At 35.5% G+C, this 16,735-nt stretch overlaps 1 protein-coding gene across 2 annotated transcripts in view; it reads right to left on the bottom strand.

Moving 5' to 3' along the window:
- The window catches only part of LOC142348258 (calcium load-activated calcium channel-like), a 520,926-nt gene extending 504,417 nt beyond the window's left edge, over positions 1-16,509 (bottom strand). The window contains exon 1 of one of the 2 annotated variants that reach the window (XM_075399554.1): positions 16,485-16,509. The gene's annotated coding sequence lies outside the window, so the exon portion shown is untranslated. The remainder of the gene's footprint in view (positions 1-16,484) is intronic. The other variant, XM_075399555.1, reaches the window with a different exon arrangement.
- Between the last annotated feature and the right edge of the window lie 226 nt (positions 16,510-16,735).

Genomic DNA, 16,735 nt, shown 5'->3' with positions numbered 1-16,735 from the left:
ATTCTTAGTAGTCATACAAGGTCATATATGATTTGTATGATTTCTTAGTAGACATACAAGGTTCACATATGATTTCTTAGAAATCATACAGGGATCATACAAAAAAATCAAAGCCTAAAAACTGTATATCTTTCATTTTCTTTTGATGTTGAAAAAATTTCCTGGAAATCATACAAGGTTCGATATGACACATAAAACATTGATTGGTTTCACAAATTCCCGTATAATGTAGTCAGAGGACATAATAAATTATTATATCGCATTTGCATTCCACTTTTGATTCTTTGTGTGGGCGAAAAGAATAAATTACCAACTTAAATACATTCAGAAAACGAATTTAAATTTATCAGCAAAAACTTTTCCAAATATTTTTCTTATAAATGAGCATTTATAGGTATAAGCTGGCTTCAGAGAATATCAGAACCTAATCACTAATTGCGTTCCCAACTTTGCAAATGATGTTGTACGTTTGGCGGATCACAAAGTGATGCCGGGGAATCACATAATTGAGTCCTAGCTGAATGAAATTTTTAAAAGACATAAATGGTTTAAAAATTTATGAAAAATAGATTTATGATTCTTGGTATTCATACTAGGATCATATATGATTTCTTTGTAGTCATGCAAGGTTCATATATTATTTCCTAGTAGTCATGTATGATTTCCTAGTAGTCATAAAGGATCGTACTAAGATATACCTTATGATTTGTATGATACCATATATGATCCTTGTATGACTACTCAGAAGTGATGACCCAGGTAGTCGGTATATATAATGTATAAGACTTTCTGTTGCTAGTATTATTATTTTTCTTGTATCACAGAAATAAATTCTTCTTCTTATTCTTCTTCTTCTTCTTCCTCGTCAAGATCGAAGAAGAAGAAGAAAAAGCAATATTCTTGTCAATTGCTGCAATATTTTCTTACAATCTTGCAATATTCTTGCAATATTATTCTTGCAATATTTTTCTTGCAATATTTTTGTCAAATGATGTAATTTTAGAAGACGTTCATTATATAATGTTATTTTGCAAGATTCTTGTCAATTACAGTTATCTCTCAAATTTCTTGTCAAATGCGGTTGTCTTGCAAAATTCTTGATAAAAGATTATCTTGCAAGATTCTGATAAAAAATTATCCTGCAAGATTCTTCTCAATTACTGTTATCTTTTAAGATTCTTTTCATTTACGCTTATCTTGGAAGATTCTTGTCAAACGCAGTTGTCTAGCAAGATTGTTGTCAAAAAGGACTTGCAATGATCACGTCAAATACGGTTATTTTAGAAGATGCTTGTCAAATAAGTTTAGCTTGCAAGATTCTTGTCAAATGCAGTTATCTTTCAACATTCTTGTCTTTCACTGTTATACAGCAGGATTCTTCTCAAAAGGTTATCTTGCAAGATTGTTGCCCAAAAATAATCATCTTGCAAAATTCTCGTCAAATGTTGTTGTCTTGAAAGATTTTTGCAAAATACGGTTATCTTGGAAGATTTTTTAACTTACATTCATCTTGCAAGATTCTTGTCTAATACTGTTATCTAGCGAGATTCTTATCAAATGCGGTTATCTTGTAAGATTCTTTTCCATTACTGGTATTTAGCAAGATTCTTGTCAAATATGGTAATTTTGCAAGATTCTTGTGACAAAAAAGATTACATGGAAAAATCAAATGCTATCGTCTTGTCAAAAAGTTATCTTGCAAAGTTCTTATCAAAAACGTTTATCCTGCTACGCCCCAGTCACAAGAAAGTTATCTTGCAAGATTCATGACAAAAGACAGTTATCGTGGAAGATTCTGCGAAATTCATGCAGAACTCTGATATGAAAATGTATAATCTTGCAAGAGTCTTGAAAGATTTATGCAAAACAATGCAAGATAACCGTCGGTTTCGGACTGTGGTAGATGATTTTGAAATTTTTGGTCTTAAGAATTAAATCTCACCGCCGTATTTAGATCGTAAGTTGGCAATATAAGGTTGCCATGTCCTTTTTTGCCTCGCAAAAGGCTCAAAAAGTGGCCTTGGGAATTTCATTTGGCAAAATTATAAAACTTTATCAAGATTCAAATCCTGTATCAATCTGGGCGTGCGTTTCAAGATAACCCTACTACTTGGTTTTGTGGTCCACGAATCAACCCCACTCTTATCAGACCAATTTGGGTCCGACACAGGGGTGTTCAGACAGAGCAAATCAAAACTACTCTCATCGAGACCCGAGGTTCCCGAACCAAATCATCACTAGCAAAATGGACCTTTTTTGTAAAATTGAGATGTATGTTTTCAAACCAAATCTCAAACCTGAGTTGACATTCGGGTCAAAATTGGGCAATTGCGATGAATTTGGGTTTTCCAGTGGCTCCCGATCAACTGGCGTACATGATATGGTTGAAGAGATAGGATTCGCCTTGTCCATGTACAGTGTGTAGAAGACAAGACCGATCAAAATATATAAAAATGCGGTTGAGTTTTTTTTAACATGTTTCTTGAGCAACATGTTTTATTTAGTGTACTATTTGAACAATAAAAGTTTGTGTGAAAAACGTCTATAACTGAGTCATTAAAATGCTTGATATTTTCTCTCTATTTTAATCTCAACATTACTTAACAATCACAATTACTTTTCTTCATGTATTATCTGGTTTTAATTGTTTGTCAGAAATTTTAAAAGTAACTTAAAAGTACAATTCTTTTGAATTGAACTTATACAAAACAAGTATGTTTCAATGCCACCTGCAAGCGTACAAGTTAGCGTTTAGAACCTTTTCAAATAAATAAAAAATAGTTAATAACTTTAGTTCGTAACTAAGTTAGTAATTTTGGATGACGATAGCTCAGAAAAAATGCGAAATGAGCTGGTCTGGCATCTCAACTTGGGTTATACATATAAGTATAACCCAGGTTGAGATGTCAAACCAAAAATTGCTATGTCCAGACCAAAATGTACGCACAAGGGGGCGTCGTGTGTTCAAACTTACACGCTCTGGAAAAAAAATGAACAAACGAAAGAATGGACATAGGTTTTTTGAACGCGCGATAGTCTGGACATAATCACTTTCCGTCTGGGGCGGTCTGGGACCTCAACCTGGCAAGTTAGCACCCAAAACACCGGAAAATTTTGTTTGTTCTTTTCCGCAGTAAAATTTCAATGGAAATCGCGCTAGATATAACCAGGAGGTTCCTTAATGTGCGTTCACACATGATGTTCCGACCCGAGCTCATGTACATTTTTGACTTAACTGTCAACCAAATGAAGAGATAATCAAAAATAAAAAACTGAGTTGAAGAAAATCTTTAAGTACCCAAACTACTATCTGAATTACATAATGCCATGCCTCATTACAGCGTTCAGAAGATCTACAATTAAAAAGACTGTGAGAAAAAGATGAACAACAAAATCAGTAAAAACCAAAATTTCACAGTAAAATCTCGATATCTAAATTGAAAAGCACCTGATAGCAACGTCAAAATGCAATCAGATAAATCCTTAGCTACACAAACTTACTTTTTCTTAACTACATGGCAGATGGGACTTTTCCTTAATGCCACTAGGTAAAAAGTCAACAAAAGGAAATAATGAGGCAAAATTCAAAAATCAGTCAACAATTTTAAATAAAAACGTTTCATTGCTTCAACCGTCTTAAAAACCCTTAACCTTCAACGAAGCAATTCTTGATAAATTTAAGAAAAAGTTATTATGAAAAAAACTTTATTTGCTCAGACTAAGCCATAGAAGCGAACCAAAATTATAAAATAACTAAAAAAACACACAAACAAATTGCGAAAACTCAAATTATTGAAGCCACAAATTATTCCTTTTCTTCAGTAGAACATTTTATAAGTGCTTTACACAAAAAAATTGCTGCCTAAGTAATAAGTTTAAGATTAATCTATCAGAGCAAAAAAAATGGGTTTTGATTCTCATGTTTGGTCAATCTGCTCTCAGCCCGCTAAGATGTACGGGCGTCATCCTTTGTTCAAAAAACACAATTTCATTTTTATTGAGAGTGGTTTTCTTTTTTCTTTTGCCCCAAAACAAGCAAGCCCAAGCAACAATAATCTCCGACAACAAATTGTACTTTTCAAAAGTATATATTCTTTTTATAAAAATTTCAAAAATTTTCGTTACTACTGTTTTTGTTCCTTTCTATGAGTCTAGGAGCATATGATTCACTTCAAAACAAAAAGCAAGCCATTGTGGTCTGAGATACTTGTTATAGGAACCTCCGTATTGTTTAACATGGATCCCGAAGCTGTGAAGTATTTCGTTCACTCATACAGTGGAGTTACCTTGACCCAGTTTTCTTTCAATGCGATTTCTTTCTCGAAAAGTCAGAGCAATTGTTGTTCTGCTAGATTTCAAGGGTTAAAGAAGTTCCCAAAATGAGTTCATCATTGACTGGAAGTCTTTATTTGTGTAATTATATATGAAGTTTAACCGCTCAAATGTTTTTGTGCTCTGTAATTGTGCCTTGTAATCAGCCCTATATATACAAGAAACCACACATCCTTAATTCTGCCTCAACATAAATTTTATTAAAAGTCTTCCACTCTGTTGGGATTAATAATTTTCATCATATTTGTTACTTAAAATTCTTCTGTAATGATGCTGTTGATTTTCTCTTTTCATGGTATTCAATTTTTTGCACGAACAATAATTTCCATCTATAACTATGCTCCTCTTTTTCCCGCTCCTCACGCCCAAAAAAATTAGTCTGTTACTGCATTTGGAAAATTCAAAGATTAGAAAGAATTAGTGCATGCCGGAGGCAGCTTTTACGATGCAACTCTTATGGATAAGTTCTCGTACTCTGTAGCAGATTGAATGTTAGACGGGCCGCCGTCCCAGGTTCCGTTGTCCACACTGTACCCTCTCATCACACAACATAATCTAAAGCAGAAGAGAGCGACGCACTATTGTATTAATCTCCAACGTCTCAGGTAAAGATCGTTTTGTAAACCTGACAGTGAAAACCGAAACGATTCCTTTGAACTGCCTTTCTTAGCTTTGAAGTCCTATCTGATGATATTTAGACCTTCTTAGTCAACCTCAAACAAGAGATTGAGCCAGTTATCAACTGCCCTTGTAAAAAAATTCACGATAACCTATGTTTCCAAATTGTCATTGAGGTGAAAATTTTGTTAAGCTCAATAACAAATTGAGATACAATTTTGTTGTTTTGACAAAAAAAAGTTGAAACCCTTTGCTGTGAAAGCCCGGGCCGAGGAATTTAGCCAAAATTATGTAAGATCAGCGGCAACTAGCGTTGACAAGTCGGAAAATTCACCGCAATTTTCTTACATAATTTTGCGTTGAATGCGTTGAATTTAAAGACAAAAATTCAACGCATTCAGCGCAAAATTATGTAAGAAATGGCGGTGAATTTTCCGACTTGTCAACGCTAGTTGCCGCTGATCCTACATATTTAGCGTTGAATTTAGCGTAGATCTTACATATTTAGCGTTGAATTTAGCGTAGATCTTACATATTTTTGCGTTGAATTTAGCGTTGATCTTACAAAAAATCAACGCGTAGAACTCTGGGTATAGGACTCGAACCACTGACCTCCTGTTTACTTGTCGCCTCTTCTACCATTGCGCCACCGTACCTTGGTTTCCTTAAGAGCCGAAATCCTTATAAAGCGTAGATCTTACTTATTTTGCGTTGAATTTAGCGTAGATCTTACATATTTTGCGTTGATTTTAGCGTAGACCTTACATATTTTGCATTGAATTTAGCGTAGAACTTGCATATATTTCGTTGAATTTAGCCTAGATTTTACATATTTTTCGTTGAATTTAGCCGAGATCTTACATAATTTCAACGTATTCAACGCATTTATCATGTGAGAAGTACTAGGAAAAATTTAAAAAATTTTTTAAGTTTTGAAAAAAATTTGAATTCCTAAAATGGTCTGAAATTGTTTTTTGCACTGTAAGAGAGCAAATGGTTATTTTTCGCCGACTTCATTTTTCTCAATTGTGCAGTATAGGGGTCGAAACAGAAAAAAAAATTAATTTTTTGAAAAAAAAACTTGAAAAATTTGAAATCTTCAAATGGTCTGAATTGGATTTTGCACTATAAAAGAGCACTAAAAAAGATTTTTTCGGACTTCTTGTTACTCACCTTTGGAGTATAGGGTTCGAAATAGTGAAAAAATTAAATTTTCGAAAAAAAAACTTGAAAAAGTTTTGAAATCGTAAAATGGTCTGAAACGGATTTTGCACTAAAAAAGATCACTAAAAAGTGATTTTTCTCACCTGTGCAGTATAGGGTTGAAACAGTTAAAAAATTAACTCTTTGAAAAAAAACTTGAAAAATTTGAAACCGTAAAATGGTGTCAATTGGATTTTGCACTATAAAAGAGCACTAAAAAATGATTTTTCTCTGACTTCACATTTCTCACCTTTGCAGCATAGGGGTCGAAACAGTGAAATTGATTTTTCGAAAAAAAACTTGGAAAAGTTTTGAAATTGTAAAATGGTCTCAAATGGATTTTGCACTATAAAAGAGCAGTAAAAAGTGGTTTTTTGCTGACTTCGCTTTTCTCACCTGTGAAGCATAGGTGTCGAAACAGTGAAAAAATTGACTTTATGAAAAAACACTTGAAAAACTTTTGAAATCATAAAGTGGTCTGAAATGGAATTCAAAAAATTCAGTCTTAAATTTGTAAGATCTAAGCCAAAATTCTACGCAAAATATGTAAGATTGGTGTTGAAAGCGTTGAATTTATGTAAGATCTACGCTAAATTCAACGCTAAATATGTAAGATCTACGCCAAAATTCAACGCTAAATATGTAAGATCTACGCCAAACTGCAACGCTAAATATGTAAGGTCTACGCCAAACTGCAACGCAAAATATGTAAGATTGGCGTTGATTGCGTTGATTTTATGTAAGATCTACGCTAAATTCAACGCTAAATATGTAAGATCTACACTAAAATTCAACGCTAAATTTGTAAGATCTACGCCAAAATTCAACGCAAAATTATGTAAGATTGGCGTTGAATGCGTTGAATTTATGTAAGATCTACGCTAAATTCAACGCTAGATATGTAAGATCTACGCTAAAATTCAACGCTAATTATGTAAGATCTACGCCAAATTTTAATGCAAAATATGTAAGATTGGCGTTGAATGCGTTGAATTTATGTAAGATCTACGCTAAATTTAACGCTTAATATGTAAGATCTGCGCTAAAATTCAACGTTAAATATGTAAGATCTACGCCAAATTTCAACGCAAAATATGTAAGATTGGCGTTGATTGCGTTGAATTTATGTAAGATCTACGCTAAATTCAACGCTAAATATGTAAGATCTACGCTAAAATTCAACGCTAAATATGTAAGATCTACGCCAAAATTCAACGCAAAATTATGTAAGATTGGCGTTGAATGCGTTGAATTTATGTAAGATCTACGCTCAAGCGTAGATCTTACATAAATTCAACGCATTCAACGCCAATCTTACATAATTTTGCGTTTTTTAGCGTTGACACCTCGGCCCGGGAGCAAATTTGCAGGTTTTTCAATTCAGGTTGCGGCAATTTTTTTCGCCCTTAATTTTCTTATTCGTGGAATATATAAACAAAAGGTGTTTGACCAAAACAATAATTATTTGGTTTCAACAGTGAAATAATTTTTATCTCGGCGAAGCTTTCATTGAAATTTTAAGTCCTGCATAACAAACTTCCTAAAAAAAGTGGAAAGCAGCATGACCTAAAACAGTTTTGTAATATTGATACAAACAGAAAAATAACAAAAGCAAATATGTTCCTAAGAGGAGAGTTCTCACCAGGGGTAGACACAATCAGAGGAACAATTGTATTTGAATTACTAAAGCTAATCCCAAAAATTTTTTTTCCCCAACGCACTCGGATTCATTTCAAACAACCCTCTGATTCTCAAAACATTAGCGCAACGGTAATTAGAAAAACAGAAAAACCGCCTTGGAAACCCATGATGACCACGGTACCTTAGACTTAGGCACACATGAATGGAGACAATCTCTGACCTGTGCCAGTTCAAATAAAACTCAGTCAATATAGCAAAATAGTTAATAAAAATTGCCATCAAAATAGCCTTCGAAATCACTACTGAAGAACATTAGGAAGCATGCAGCGCTTGCCGTCTTATACCACTCATCAAAAACCCTGGCGTTAGACCAATGTTCGTCGGAGAACTTTTTGCCGTATTATTGAGAAGTGCTTCATCAAGTGCATTGAAAATGACTGGCGGTTTCTCGGATACAATAGCCCACTGCTTTGGGCAAAACATTGGGACTGAATATGCTATACTTTCAATGCCGACTGCGTATGGCGCAATCAAAAATAACGCAGTACATAATTCTTGCCAGCATTTGGTTGCAGTCACAAGAAGGCAACACGCAAAGAGAACCCATTTCTATTACAATATAAGATATCACCATTCTCCTAATAATTCATTCTATTTGAAACTTGAGCATAACCCAAAACTGGTATGCTTGCAATGGTAGCAAGGTAGAAAATTTGGAGAACCTACTGAAGATTTACACTGACTTATCAAATCATGGAATGAACTTCTGATTTCTAAAGTATTCTAGACAACAATCGATTGCAGTTGAGTACATGAAATCCACAGCTCTTCATTTATCCAGAAGAACCGTTGTCGCTGTTGTAGACGATTGCCAGGTTTTGGTATCACCTTGGCAGTGAATTGTTTTACCGATCTTTCCTGACAGCACATTGCAAAAAGTGGTTCCGCTTCAGAAAATATAAATTAGAACAATTCTTATTCTTATTATGGTTTAAGCGCCATTTAAAATCTCAACAGTGCAGGAAAATTGAAACAGATAAGTTTTGAGTTTTCGCCTGATTACAATTTCAGATGAGATCAGTTCTAAATCAAATGAGAATTTATTCCACTCAACAGTGACAGCATGCGAGAAAGAACGTCTTCCAAATTTGGAGCGAAATTTGGGAACATGTAAATTGTAAAAATAATGAGACCTTGTAAGCATGGTGTTTCGTTTCATTGAATCCGATAAATATAGTGGGAGTTTGCCAGGCTGATTTATAAAGCGATGCGCATACAACAGGATTTTGATCACAATGCGTTGCCTAATTGGCAACCAGTGCAGCTGCTTCAGGTACGATGAGATTGATGTTGTAGGTACCAATCGAAAGATCAATTGAGCTGGAGGCATCATTATTAGCTGTAGTTTTGATCACACTGATGTTTCAACTTGGTTGCGAATTGACCATACTTTACGGAGAGAGTAAAATGAATTCGAACAAACAAAGTTGACCTGTCGTTGCAGAGTAAGTTGACAATCAAAATAACAACCTAGAATTTTTATATGTTCAGTGTAGTCACCATCTTCTGGCAGACGTAAAAACCATGTTTGACAGTTTTACGTTTCCGAAAGATCGTATACCCACTCTTATCCGCATTCAATTTCAATTTTGCATTGCTGAGCCAACGTTGAATCGAGGTCAGAAAATCATCAAACATGCATTGACTGAGAGTCGAACCAAATACAAAATAAAGAACGGTATTATCTGCATAGAAATGACAGTTTTTGCACCAGTTCTTTCAGCTTGTCTTCTAAAGGCCGCATTTAACAGCAAAAAGTAAAGGACCAAGAGCCGAACCTTCTGGCACACCCGTCATAAATTTAACATCACCAGAAAGACATCCATTTATGATAACTTGTTGCGAACGATGAAAAGGATAATTTTCATTAGACAGTAATACCACCGATTGAAAGTCATTCTTTTTCGCTAATATCTCAAACAAAAACTGATGATCAAAAACATCAAAGGCTGCGGAAAAGTCTAACCCAATATAGTTAACGGAGCGCGAATCGTCTAGACTGCAAAGAAGATCATTGAAAATTTCCAGCAAAGCCGTCTCCGTTGAAAACGAGCAATGAAAAGCACTCTGACACTTGTTCATGAGATTAATGGATTCCAGATAAAAATTAATTCGCTCAAAGACCACACTTTCAATAACTTTTGACAGGATTCTTAGATTTGTCGCAAGGCGATAAATTGACAATAACTCAGGATTAAGGTTGGACTTCTTTATGGGCTAATCTTTGTCTGAACTGATTTTGAAAGTATCCTGTCTCGAGTTAAATTGATTAACGCAGTGATGTAGTCCGGACAATTTATCAAAACAATTTTACATAACCTCGTTGGTATTACATCAATCAGTGCCGTACTGTTCGAAATTTTTGGTAGAAGTAATTGCTGATCGCTCAGTGTGAAAACTTAAAAATTGTTCATGGTAGTTCTTTGTGAATCATTCAATTCTAGACAGTTCGTAAGAGGTATTGAAACTGATCCGGCTTCCAATTTTCAACAAAGGAAGCACTAAACTTCTTTGCTAGACATTCAGCCTCTCCTAGTGACTGAGGCAGGTCAACAATTTTTCCCAAGAGTTGCTGCAGCATAGATTAGTTAACACGCTTATTTTCACCAGTGACAATTTTTTGAGCTATTCACTTTTTTTTGGTAAAGAGCTCAAAATGATCCAAAACTGAATTAAGAAACCGGCTTTTGGCTTGGGAATTTCCATTTTTTCGGTGAGTTTTCTCAGTTTTTCGTCTAAATCTTTTCATCGTCTTTATCTCGTCGTCAAAGAAAGGGAGCGTATGGTTTCTCACATATTAAGTTTTCAGAGGATGGTTCTTATCAACATGGCTAATTTCGTTCATAAAAACACTCTTCCAAACAATTTCAGGATTATCTCTGTTGATCGGAGCAACGATATTTTCTGCAGACGCTGCCACCTCAAAATGTTGCCATTTTCTGCTAGAGGCCTTCCTTACATCTAAATTCTTTGGCTTTTGCAGAAGATCAAAGTGCACAACTCTATGATCAGAGTTTGAAACGAAATTTACAAGAGTTTCTGTTGCTTCAACCTCCTCGGATTTAATGACCTGGTCTAAAATTCCAACTTTTTTGTGAGTAGGCACAATAACCTGCTGTTGCAAAACAAATTCATCCAAAAAAGAGATTCATTTTCTTGACGCATCGTTTGATAGCAGCATAGAAATATTGATATCGCTTACAATAAGTGTTTTTTTGAGCAAAAGCGGTTTCTCCTCAAAGAACGAGGTTAATTCACTTATAAAGACACGTACATTAGTATTTGGTCGACGGTATATACAAACCAAAAGATACATCAACTTCACCAGCGTATATTCAAGAAGAGCCAACTCCGTTTTCGTACAGCACTTGTTTGAAAAATTATCGACACGTAAAAACCATTATAGAACACTGCTAATCCTCCGCCACTTTTCTCTTTTCTTTTTCAAGCATGGCCACTTGTTCAACACTGCTGAAGGTAGAAATCATCATTTTTATCTTTCATCCACGTTTGTGTAAAAATTATGAGGTTAAAATCATTAGCTTTAATATGATTTCATGTTTGCGAGGTCATGTTGCGAACCGATCTTGCATTATGTAAACATACTTTTGCACGGTTAATGACAGATTTGAAATTTTATAGTCATGAATCAAAGGAGGCCAACCCTTTATTCGCTTTCTGATTTAAATAAAACCGTGAAAATGATACATTTTCGGGCCAGAAGTCGCGAAATTCAACTTGATCATTATCGAATTTGAATACACACTGGAAAGATTTCAAACGATATTCTTCCCTGGATTATTCACAGTAGATCAATTCTCCTGTTCTTACAATAATCTCTTATATCTTCCTTAAAGACAGAGTTGCTTAAATGTAGAGATGCCGTCTTTTCGGTGGTATCTTATTTGCACTGACTGTCGTCTGATGGTCAATATTTAAGCCCGTCTTGAAAACCTTTGCTTTTCTGATTTGGGACTCCTTGTCGGCATGCACGTTTTGATTGGCTTCTGCATTCCGTTTTGTTGAATTACAATCGCTAGCAGTACTGTCGGTCCAATTTCTGAAAGCAGCTCTAAGATACAGGTATTCCAGTTTCTTCAAGGAATTTATCTCCAGCTCTAGTGATTGAATTTCAGAAATCAGCGAGTCCGCTAACTTAACTTCAAGAGCAGATATTCGATCAAACGCTGATAACTCTGTTGTAATACTCTGTTGTTCACATTTTGTCAAGTGTTATTGTACATTTTGTCGTGCATATGTCATACATTTGTGTTTTCTTAAACCTTATCTTAAAAGGAATTAAGTCTTTTACTACTACTACTACTACTACTACTACTACTACTACTACTACTACTAAAAGTTGGCTAACAACTTGGACACGACCAAAACATCATTCCAATGCAATTTGTTGCCTGAGAAATACCAAGGCATGATCCATGAACGAAATTAGATTTTCATCGAACGCAGATAACGATTTCTTGTTCTTTACATAAACCGATGCGCACAATGCATGGCAGATCGGATGGGGGAGGGGGCGGGGATAAAGCCGTCATTCTCTGGGACAGATAAATACAGTCCGAAGACTGTAGTAAGCGCTGAATAAGTCCTAATTAAACGAATAGTTTAAATTCCTATTATCTAAATAAAAACTATAATAAGACAAATAAATCAGTCGAACTAATGCGGAAACTTTTGCGCCAAATTTTGACTGCAAACATAACGTGCAGAAGAATAAGTTGTTCGAATAACTAAGCTAACTGAATAAGCCAAGCAGATACGGAGAAACCTCACGCCAAAACTAGAAAAATTCAAATCAAGATGTTCGTCCCAGATACGAATTCTTCCGCCGGATCCTGAAATCCCCAGTAATTGGGGCTACCCAGCCAATTTCTGGCCTCTTATCACTCAGGACCGACATTGTTGTGTGTCATGATCTAATTAACAACAGCATATCAAGTCACAAATCGAATGACTACAGACCAAGTAGTCTACAAGAGCTGAAAAATTACTTGACCACGAATAACAACAAGTTTAAAGCGCTGGTATGATGTCAGCGCACTGGAACACTTGATATTTCTAAGGAGTTGTTGAGCACTGGGATGCTGGTTCTGAGGGTGACAAAGCAACTGATATCGAAACGGAAGGGGAAAACAAAGCTGGGAGACTACAGTGTGCTCCACGAGGAACCGGCACTTGAGATCAAATCAATGGAGATTTTCCTGCGCCACCAAGGAAGCCTGAAAGTTCTGCTCGAAAAAAAGGAAAAACCCGGAAAACGACAGAGGAAGGCGAGAGCAAAGGTAAGACTGATAGAATGAGCACAGAACGAGAGTGTAGCTCCTAAAGAATAGGGCTTTATTGCCCCCCTGTCCTTGAGCAAAGTCTTTTGGTGTGCAAAATTCTACCACAACCAAGGCCCATATACATCCTGAGGCACAACAACTCAATAAAACAATTCCGAAACTATGTAAAATCATCAAAAAAGCTATCAAATTGTAAATATCGATTAGATTTTTTGAAAAACTGTAATAGACTGTAAGGATATCATTCCGGATGTTTTGAAGTTCCGAATTCCCAAAAACGAAATTTTTTCAGAGCAAGGGGTAGACAGCTTTCAACTTAAGGAAAATATAAGTTGTGCGGAGCAAGGCCGTAGATTGTTTTAGGAAAGACTTGGGGAGAATAGGGGCATTCTCAGGAAAGAGATCAAAACGAACTCTTACCGTCCATTGTGTACAACATTAGAAAACAAATGAGAGATCATTTCAATTTGATTAGTAAGAGACTTGATGACAACATAGCGAAGCTGTCTGAGAGACATGACAGGCCTTTGAGGAATGGATTTCATAATATTGCTGTTATACTGGACGGTGTTAAACTGCCAAAATTTGTCACGGACGTCCTATCATTAGGCCCAAAGCATTCAATCAGGGACAAATTTAATGAAATGCACTTTCTTGCGGATGTAGACAGATTAGTTTGTGAGTTAAGGGAGAGCAGCACTGATGGTGAAAGGTTATGTGAAATAGAATCTTCTGCCAAATGGTACACCAAGAAAGTACGTGATGCACCAATGAATAGAGGAGTTAAAAAGGTAATAATTCCTTGAAAGATCAAAAACTACTAGCTGTATTATTTAATAAAAATTGCGGTTTTTGGGTTATGAAGCAGACAATATACTGGGATAAACTAAATGAAGTCCGCAGTTCTACTCAGTTTGAGCCTCGTAATGGAGAATGTGATGATATAACAATAAAACGGAAAAACTGATAAACAGCAGTTTGCATCAATTAATGAAGCAGGGAGAGATAAGTGAAAACATTAATCACAGGCTCAGGAAAACTGAATTACAGCCGGCCAGGCTTTATAGACTTGCTAAAGTACATAAAAGCGGTACGCGACTTCGGCCTTTTCTGTCAATACTCGGAAGCCGTTACGAGAACCCCAATAATTTTCTCTCTCTCTCTTTTTTTCGAGAGGTTACCAGATGCAATTAATGAGACTAACTCAAAAGATGCCACAGCCACTCTAGAGGCCACCAAATTGGATGAAGATGAGCTAGTTTTATCTCTCGATGTTAAAAGTTTAAACAAAAATGTATCGGTTGAGGAGGCAATTGAAATTGGGCTTATAGAATTTTACTCCAGTGACGAGGTGAAGAATCACTGACACAGAGTATAAGACCGTGCAGGAATTTGTTTGGATCTGTTTTTTTTAGAAGAAAAATGTACAAAAGAGGTCACACAGGAATTGAAATTATTCAAGAGGTATGTGGATGACATAGAGTGCACGGTCAATGGGAAACCTCTAGAATAGAATTCACTCTTGAGACCGCAAACGGTTGTGGAGACCTGGCATACCTAGATCTAAACAAAAACGTAAACGAAGTTAGGAAAATTAGCTGTAATTGGTATCAAAAATCAACAGATACCGGATAATCCTAATTTTCCGTAGCTGTGCACCGTTACAACATAAAAAAGTGTGATTCAAGAGGTACTGTGAATAGGAGGTTTATTGCGACCAGTGACTGGCAGTCCTTTGATGTAGCTCTTAAGAAAAATCAAAAGATCTAGACTGAAAGTCAATATCCATCTGAGTGGTACTCCAGTATTGTTAATGAGACGTTGGATAAAATAGTCACAAAAGAAAAGATCACAGCTGAATGTCCCCCCCAATGAACGGCATCATAAAAAATTTAAAAGTATTAACAATAAGGAGCCTAAACCGAGGTTTTTTTGTTGAATGCAGAGAAAATATTCCTCAGAATTTTGCAAGTAGACAGAAAAAATTGCGTGATATTCAAATCATTTTCACAACAAGAATGCTAAGAACTTGCTTGCCCATCCTGAAATCATCTCTTGATAAGAATCTGAAAACTCATGGGGTATATAAAGTTACATGTAAAGGATGCAGTTCCAACTATGTTGGCCAAACCAGCCGAAATTTTACCACTAGAATTTCGGAGCATCAAAAGAAGGATTCCCCTGTGTGACAACACCTCGTTGTATGTTGTGGTAGAGCGCATAATATTAGTTGGGAGATTCTTGATGCATGTCACCGGTTTGAAAAACTAATGACAATAGAAGCGATCTACATCAATCCTGAAACCGCAATTAAACACGCTCGATGAAGTACCGGGGCGAGAATTGACATTGAAATACAATACCAAAAAAATAACTTTTGAAATTCAAAATTTATTCTAGTAAATGTTAATTGGAAATTTTGTCAACCCCAACAAGTAAAACATAGCTGGCAGATTGCCAGAAAATAGCCGCAATAGATTCGTAGATCGGCAGTAAAAAAAACAGTAAAAAAAACAGACCAAAAAAATTCATCTTTTCATTGAAGGCTGATCTGTTATAATTTGATTAAAAATCTGTATAAGTTATTGCTGCCTCTATTAGCTGGTCTCTAATAACCATCATTTAGAGTGACACACACCCATTTGAGCTTATCTCTTAGTAAATAAAAGTCAATTTCAAAGTGAGGTAGTCATTTTTGAGAGTGAGGTAAGTCAAGTGTGACCAAAAATTTAATCACGCGCATGAACAAAACAACTCGCTCCACTAAGAGCGAAAAATGACGTCACACATGCAATTCAATTAAAATTGCATGAACGAATGAACAAAAAGTGGCTGTGACGTCATATGGTCGTAACAAAAATCATGACGACGAAAAAAAACCAAGAGAAGGCCAATAATAGCCCCAGCTATCGCTGTGCGGCTATTAAAAACAACAGCAGATAAAAATGAATGTAAAAATCCTTTTTCAAGAATAGAAAGCATTAAACCCGGGATTTTTTTAAAACTCCGGAATAAAAATTGAATTGATTTTAGTGTAATAAGTGTAAATAAAATGTAAATGTGATTTTAACTGTAAATGGTTTAAAAAAGTCGAAGTTATTTTAACTCATTTCTCAGAATTAGAACCAAAGACAAAATTATATGCTTTGTAAATGATTTCATTTAATTTTTAAACCTGACGATGAACGCAATGTTGGAAAACGTTTGCTTCTTTAATCAATTTAAGTTTTAATTGACAATTACTTCTCTGCATCTTTTCACTCAGTAAATTACAGCATTCACGAGCTGAAACACAGTAAATAGCCTCCAGGTTGCAAAATGGAGACTATTTAATAAGTTTATCACAACAATTAGGCTAAGAAGATTTCTGATTAGTGTAATAATAGTTCAACCTATTCACGCGACTCCTAGATCCTAGCATATTGCCTAAAAATACAATTCGTGTGTGAAGTAAATTTATATGCGCTGATGTGATGTTTCATAGTTGGGCTGACTTCACTGTTCTGGCGTTTGGGTGTATCTGACCACTAAGCTGGGGCGGGGGGGGGGCGGGGGGTATAATAGGAAAGACTCCGCAC

Source organism: Convolutriloba macropyga, chromosome 10 (assembly GCF_964194025.1).
Source record: "Convolutriloba macropyga chromosome 10, txConMacr16.3, whole genome shotgun sequence".
NCBI classification, from domain to species: Eukaryota; Metazoa; Xenacoelomorpha; order Acoela; family Convolutidae; genus Convolutriloba; species Convolutriloba macropyga.
This window is presented reverse-complemented; position numbering and strand designations above follow the sequence as displayed.